Source organism: Saccopteryx leptura, chromosome 4 (assembly GCF_036850995.1).
Source record: "Saccopteryx leptura isolate mSacLep1 chromosome 4, mSacLep1_pri_phased_curated, whole genome shotgun sequence".
In the NCBI taxonomy this organism is placed as follows: domain Eukaryota; kingdom Metazoa; phylum Chordata; class Mammalia; order Chiroptera; family Emballonuridae; genus Saccopteryx; species Saccopteryx leptura.
The window spans coordinates 22468811-22476338 of NC_089506.1; positions in this window are offsets into that span (position 1 = coordinate 22468811).

Genomic DNA, 7528 nt, shown 5'->3' on the forward strand with positions numbered 1-7528 from the left:
TCAGATGCTGTTGGGGACTCAGGAGAAAATAGAAGTTTCGGTGACTGGAGAGTCTGTTCAGTGCAACAAGCTTGCCTGAAAACCGTAAGATCGGGGCCACCAGCACTGTCCCCCGCTTACCTGAGGTCACAGCCTACCTGAGGTCACAGCCTGGCTCTGCCACTTCCAAGTTACGTAAGCTTGGAAAGTTCTTTATCCTCCCTGTATGTCAGTTATCTCAACTTCCTGGAGTTACTATGAAAATTAAATAGAGCTGTCTGCTGGGTCGGAACCCAGGCTGCGGCACAGCGGACCTGGACCTCTGGACAGAGCAGGCAGCTGCTGACAGGGGCTCAGGCTAGCTGGCTGTCCCGAGGGCAGGACCTGTTCGGAGCGATGCTGTAGCAGCTTTCATAATGGGTGCTTCTCCCCAGCCGGAGCACAACAGAATGTTCTCCTGTGGTTACTGCGGGAACCTGTTACAGCTCCCGGAAGTAATCGCACCGAGTTCCAGTGGCCCCTGGGACTGGGACCCCCTGGAGCTTTCAGCTCCCGGAATTGAGTCTCCAGCAGTTTGTTAATTATTGCCTTGTTTCCCTACTCAGCCCTGGTTCCCAGAGAGGTTTCCGCTCCTGTGTCTCGTCTTCAGTAAATTGTTACGTTCTGTATTATACACGCCTGTCTGTCTCTCCGATCTAGTTTTCCGTGTCCTTACCTCTCGTAGGTATCCTAGAAGAGTTGACTTTTTGGTCTCTTCAGCCTTTTACATGTTGTTGAGATAGAGTGGCCACTTCCACACTCCTCACCTGCAGAACTGGAAACTCCATATCACAATGACTTTTTAATATACAACAGCAAAGGCATGACCCATGGAAGAAATAAATGGACAAGCTGAACTGCATTAAAGTTATACACTCCTGTGAAAGATACTAGAGAGAATGGAAAGACAGGCCACATACTGGGAGAAAGTATTTGTAAGACATCTGACTGAGAACTGCTATCCAAAACACACTGCTCACAAAAATTAGGGGATATTTTATAGCTTCATATTCATCTTGAAATGTCCCCTAATTTTTGTGAGTATATAGAAAGAACTCTTTAAAACTCATTATTAAGAAAATAAACAACTCAAGTAAAAATGTCTCAAACCTGGACGCCTTGCCAAAGATCAATAGAAGGTAAATAGCATATGAAAAGATGTTTCAGGAGTCGTCAAACTTTTTATGAAAACCGCCCACTTTTGCAGTACTGGTCAACCTGGTCCCTACCGTGCAACCAAACAGCGCCGTGATTGGCCCATCATGAAAGCTGGAACGCCCACTAGTGGGCGGTAGGGACCAGGTCTACCAGCACTGCAAAAGTGGGTGGTTTTTATAAAAAGTTTGACGACCCCTGTTTGCAAAGTAAAACAATGAGATATCACGACACTTATGAGAATAGCAAAAATCCCAAACCCTAACAACACCAAACGCTGGTGAGGATGTGGAGCCCCAGGAACTCTCATTCACTGCTAATGAGAATGCAAATGGCGCTGCCTTCACAAGACAGTTGGGCAGTTTCTTGCAAAACAAAACACTTACCATACAGTCCAGTAAGTGTGCTTCTGAAAACTTACATCCACACAAAAGGATAAATAAACTGATATAGCCACACAGTGGAATATTATTCAGCGCTTAAAAAGAGAGAATTATCAAAGCCATGGAAAGACATGGAGAAAGCTTGAATGCACATTACTACGTGAAAGAAGCCAGTGTGAAAAGACTGCATACTATGATTCCAATTATAAGTCACCTGGAAAAGGCAAGCTGTGGAGACAGTAGGAAGATCAGTGGTCAGCAGGAATTAGTTGGGGAGAGAGGGATGACTAACCAGAGCACAGAGGACTTTGGGAGCAGTGAAAATACACTATATGTCACAGTCATGGTGAACATGTGGATACATGTCCTTATACATTTATCAAAACCCATAGAATGTACAACACCAAGAGTACCCCTAATGTAAACTATGGACTGTGAGTAGGTGTGACATGCCAATGTGGGTTTATTACTAGTAACAAATGTACCACTCTGGGGGGGGGGGGGCGGGATTGACAGTGGGGGAGCTATGCATGTGTAGGGATGGGGGATTTGGGAAACTTTGCTGTAAAACTAAAACGACTCAAATAGTCTTTTTTTATTGAACTTACTGGGGTGACAGTGGTTGTAATTATACAAGTGTCAGGGGCCCAATTCTACAGCACATCTCTGTGCACCATATTGTGCATTCACCACCCCCCAATAGAGTCTATTTTTAAAAAGAGGATCGAAAAGTATGTACAAAATGTTTATGTGTATACATATATACATCCTCTTTTAGTTGAGAGGATACTTAGAAATACACAGGAAGAAATAATTATCAAATAAATAAAATTAGTTCATTTGGCCTGTTAACTCCTATATTTCAAAGAGCTGAATAGTGCAAACATATACTGAAGTATCGTGCTATTTTTAATTTGTTTAAAACTGGAGAGACCGGGGAGGAAAAGCAAATATTCTTTGTTTCGTCCACCTTGGATGTGGAGCCTGATTTTATAGACCAGCTGGACCCAGGAGAACTGTGAGGAGAGCAGTTGGGGGGAGGAGCCCTGCCCCCCACCACGCGCTCACTTGGGGTGTTGCCCCTGCCCCCCACCACGCGCTTACTTGGAGTGTTGCGTGGAAACAGAACTCATGTGCCCTGGACAGCAGCAGGGTCCAGCTGCTGTTTTGAAAAAAATACATAATGTGTTTTGAAAAATAATTATAAGTGATGTCAAAAGACAAATGACAAACTGGCAGAAACGTTTGCGATTCATACTATTGACCAGAGGTTAATCTCTTCCATACCAAAACTTCCTGACAATCTGTAAGATAAAATAAAAAATTAGGGAAAAGTTGTGAATGTGTAGTTTGTAGAAAAAATACAAATAGTTCTTGAATATATAAAAATGCTCAGTCTCGTAGGAGAAATGCAAATTGCCTATCAGATTGACAAAACCCAGGAAGTTTTATAACAGAATGTTAGTGAGTGAGTGAAAAAAGCAAGCGGGGGGGGGGGGGGGGGGAGATTACATAAACACGTATATCTAAATGTATATGGGTGAACGTGGAGAAATCTGGTAACATTGGCAAAGATGGGTAAACTGTGTGGCTAGGGGGCATAGTTGATAAGGAGACATTGTATTTTACACACTTGTTCTTTCAAAAGTTTGATCTGTGTGAATAAATGATATAAAGAACTAAAAATTAGAAGCGGATTAGAGCATGTATCATTTGACTTGGAGGGGTTTCCACAATGTTTTGAGGGAACCAAGAAAATTGCATAGTTTTTGTTTTTGTTTTTATAGGGCAAACAATGCCAATAGCATACAACCCTATATGTAGTTTGACATATAGACTATATGGACCTTATACGATTACACATGTAATACATTGTATTATATGACTGAGCATGGAGAGCTATGGAAGGACATGTCAATAATGGCTGCAGGATCTGATGGAGGGAGGAAGGCAAGTCAAAGGAAAGTGTTTTTTAACAATGTCTTATCCAAAACCGGAACCAAGAAACATTACCTATAAGCCACAAGAAAATGTGTGACTCGGTCCCTGAAATAGATCAAAGCCTGTGTGTGTATGTTTTTGTATATATGTAGATACACATGTACACAATGTGCACACATATATAAAAGATGGTATGAAATCAATATTTCATACAGTGGGGTGGCTGCTGTAGAGATCATTTCAGGAGATATTTTTGCTAATATGATGTGTTTCAATTTTTTGATAAAGCTATTTTACTCTCCCCCTTCTGTCTCTAAAATTAACTTTAAAAAAGAAACTAACAGAGAAGACAAAAATAAATTAAAATACCAGGGTGTTGAATTTCCAATTCAACTAACTTAATCTCTGAAATTTTTACCCTAAAACAGAGAATGCACATTCTTTTCAAATGTCCTGGAAACATTTACAGTAATTGACCTGTACTCAACCATAATAAGCCCTCAAACTGCAAAAAGGAAATATTAGACCTGCTGCATTCTTTGGTCACAGTGCGGTGAACTGTAACAATCACATAGAATAGTTAAAACAACAAAAACCTAGTTAGTTGAAAGTTAACTCTCCTATACCAGTGATTTTCAACCGGTGTGCTGCAAGAGTTTTTAAAACACAATACCTGTTTAGTCAAAGGCACTGACTTCTTTTCCCTTAAATTGTCAAATTAAAAAAAAAAAAAAAAAACCCTGGCCGGTTGGCTCAGTGGTAGAGCGTCGGCCTGGCATGCAGGGGTCCCGGGTTCGATTCCCGGCCAGGGCACACAGGAGAGGCGCCCATCTGCTTCTCCACCCCTCCCCCTCTCCTTCCTCTCTGTCTCTCTCTTCCCCTCCCACAGCCGAGGCTCCATTGGAGCAAAGATGGCCTGGGCACTGGGGATGGCTCCTTGGCCTCTGCCCCAGGCGCTAGAGTGGCTCTGGTCGCAGCAGAGCAAGGCCCCGGAGGGGCAGAGCATCGCCCCCTGGTGGACAGAGTGTCGCCCCTGGTGGGCGTGCCGGATGGATCCCGGTCGGGCGCATGTGGGAGTCTGTCTGTCTCTCCCCGTTTCCAGCTTCAGAAAAATACAAAAAAAACAAAAAAAACAGCCGACACAACAGTAGCTGTCTGGTGTGAGTGAATCAAAAATATACGTATTCTTTTGTATGTGTCAGATCAGCAAAAAATATAGTTTTTGGTGTGCTGCAGAATTTTAGTAATTAGTTTATGTGTGCCATGAGACGAGAAAGGTGAAAATCACTGTCCTATACCATTCTTAGGCTAAAGAAGAAATAAAAAGATAAACTTTATGTTCTTTACAAATAAAGAATTGGTACATATTACCAAATATTAGGCGGCTATTGCAAAGGGCAAAGTGGACTGTGTGGCCGTGGGCCGTGGGCCCTGAAGCGGGAACACTGGTGGGCACTCATGGGCACATGCCACCGTCGCTGAGGGCAGGAGGGTGTGACTGAGCAGACACCTATCTCAACTCCACTGCTTGGTGCCTTTGCAGCTCCTGAGACAAGGATGGGATTCGTTTTCGAGGCTCTCCAGGGCCATCCCTGACATGGGGCAGTGAGCGGAAATGGCTGGTCAGATTGAGGGAAGGACAGGAGGGACAGGGGACACCAAGGCAAAGGTCCTGGCTAAGGACTTGAATATCACCCTGCCAAACACAAAGCCGTATAAAACAGACCAATAAAAGTCTCAAAGTAGTTATAGCAAATGTTCATTTTGGTTACTAAAAAAGAAAAATGTGGGGTATAGCCTGACCAGTAGTGACAGGGAATAGAGCATAGACCCAGGAATGCTGAGGTCGCCACTTCGAAATACCAAGGTCACCAGCATGAGCCCAAAGGTTGCTGCTTGAAGCCCAAGGTCACTGGCTTGAAACCCAAGGTTACTGGCTTGAGCCCAGAGGTCACCGGCTTGAGCAAGGGGTTGCTGGCCCGACTTGAGCCCGAGGTCTGGTACCCAGTCAAGGCAGGTACAAGAACCAATCAATGCACAACTAAAAGCAACTAGGAGTTGATGCTTCTCTCTCTCCCTCCCTCTTTCTCTTTCAAAAAAGAAAAGGGAGAGGGATCTAAGGTGAGGATATGGGAAGAAACTCATTTTTTACTCATGTATTTGTGTTATTTTAATCTTTGGCAGTAAGCATGTTTTTATATACACTGCTCACAAACATTAGGGGATCAGGGAACGTGCAGATACTCCAGTACTTCCAGCCTTTTGTACAGTGCATTTTCACCAATGAAATAAAAGTTGGTTTTGCATCTCATTTGCATAATCAAACAACTTTCTTTGACTTGTCGTTGGCTTTTCTGATGTTTAATAAAAAATTCAAATGCTTTTTTTATTGCTTCATATTCACTTTGACATATCCCCTAATTTTTGTGAGCAGTATATTAAACATTGAATAGCTTTATTGGTGTATAATTAACATACCATAAAATCCATTTGAAGTGTACAATTTTATGACTTTTAGCAAACATACTAAATTTAAACCTTGTACAGTCACCACCAAAGTGGAACATAAAGTCAACTTGGGAACATTATAAATGGAGAGAGATGCCCCAGCAGTAATTCCTTACCGGTGCTTGGCACAGCCCTCATCACCTGTGCTCTGGCTGTTTGAGACTGACATCTCCCCCTGAGGAGCCGTCACTCCATCCTGCACTGGGCACAAAGCCGGGTGTCAGGTGAAGGACACTCCCTGGCTCCTACCATTCAATTCTTCTCATTGGTCTCTGCCTAGAGATCAGAGTCTTGGAAACTCCTATCAGCCTCACAGCCCTGAGGTGCTGTTCAGGGAGCAAAAATGGGCTCACTGGTCTTACTAACCAGTCTCCACTGTAGATATTACTAAGTGCACAAGATTATTAAATAACCCAGAATCTTCCTCAGCTTCCGAGCCATCACAGCAGTAGTTTCCAAGGAAAGAACAAACCAAGCCAGAGGTGGTTGAAAATGTATTTATTTTTCATCAAATGATCTTTTTCAAGCAATAAATAAAAACAGACATGTTAACTTTTCTAAAAAAACAAAACCAAACAAAAACAAATCCTCTAAACTATATACATCCTACGGAAAGACAAGCATATCAAACGTAGAAATGACATCACTCAGAGAGATGGGGCTATTTACAGAAGTTACAAGTATTGCATTGCTCAGTCGTGAAGAAGCCTCTTCCTGGTGTAACTCAGAAACTCTAAGGAAAGACAATGCCCCTGGGTGCCTGGGACAGAAGGGGTATCTTAAAGAGGGGAAACTCGCCATTTTTCTTGATAAGAATTCCAAGGAAAAGCATCAACATGCAGACACTGGACTCAGTTGCCTAACAATGTTCCCCACATCAGCCTGCAAGTAGTGTGCAATGGTGCCCCGTTCAAGTCACAGGCTCGTGGAGGTCCTGAGAAAAACCTTGTCCCGTAGCCAGGCTGCGACTGAGAGACCAGGCTGAGCCAGTGACAAGCGCCCCTGGCTGTGGTTTCTGGGAGAAAAGCTAGACTTGATGTCAAGACCCAGCCTCCAACAGCACCTTGCCACCCAGAAAGCAGCTTCTCAAACTTGAGTTACACATGGGAGGCACGGGTAGGGCTTTGAAACATGCCGATGCCTGGGTCCCTCTTTCAGAAAGCCTGTTTGATTGGTCTGGGACAGCCAGGTAGCGGGGTTTTCTATGCTCCCCAACTGATGCACAGCGGCCACCAAGGTGAACGCTGCCTTCAGGTGGGCTTGGTGGCCCTCACATTTGAATCAACCAACTCACCTCCTTCTGTCCACCTTCTGGAGGATTTCAAACTTTTTCTAATGGCTCTCCAACCTTGTTGAAAACTGTCTGGAACCCACCTGGAGTGATCACCTAAGGACAGTGGCCTCAGGAGGGGATGACAAACTGGGACCTCCTGGTCACCTGCTCATGACGACTTCAGCCTAATACTGCTCAGTGGGAAAGCCAAGTCCATTTCCCTTAATGCTCCACAAACACCCTTGGGTCA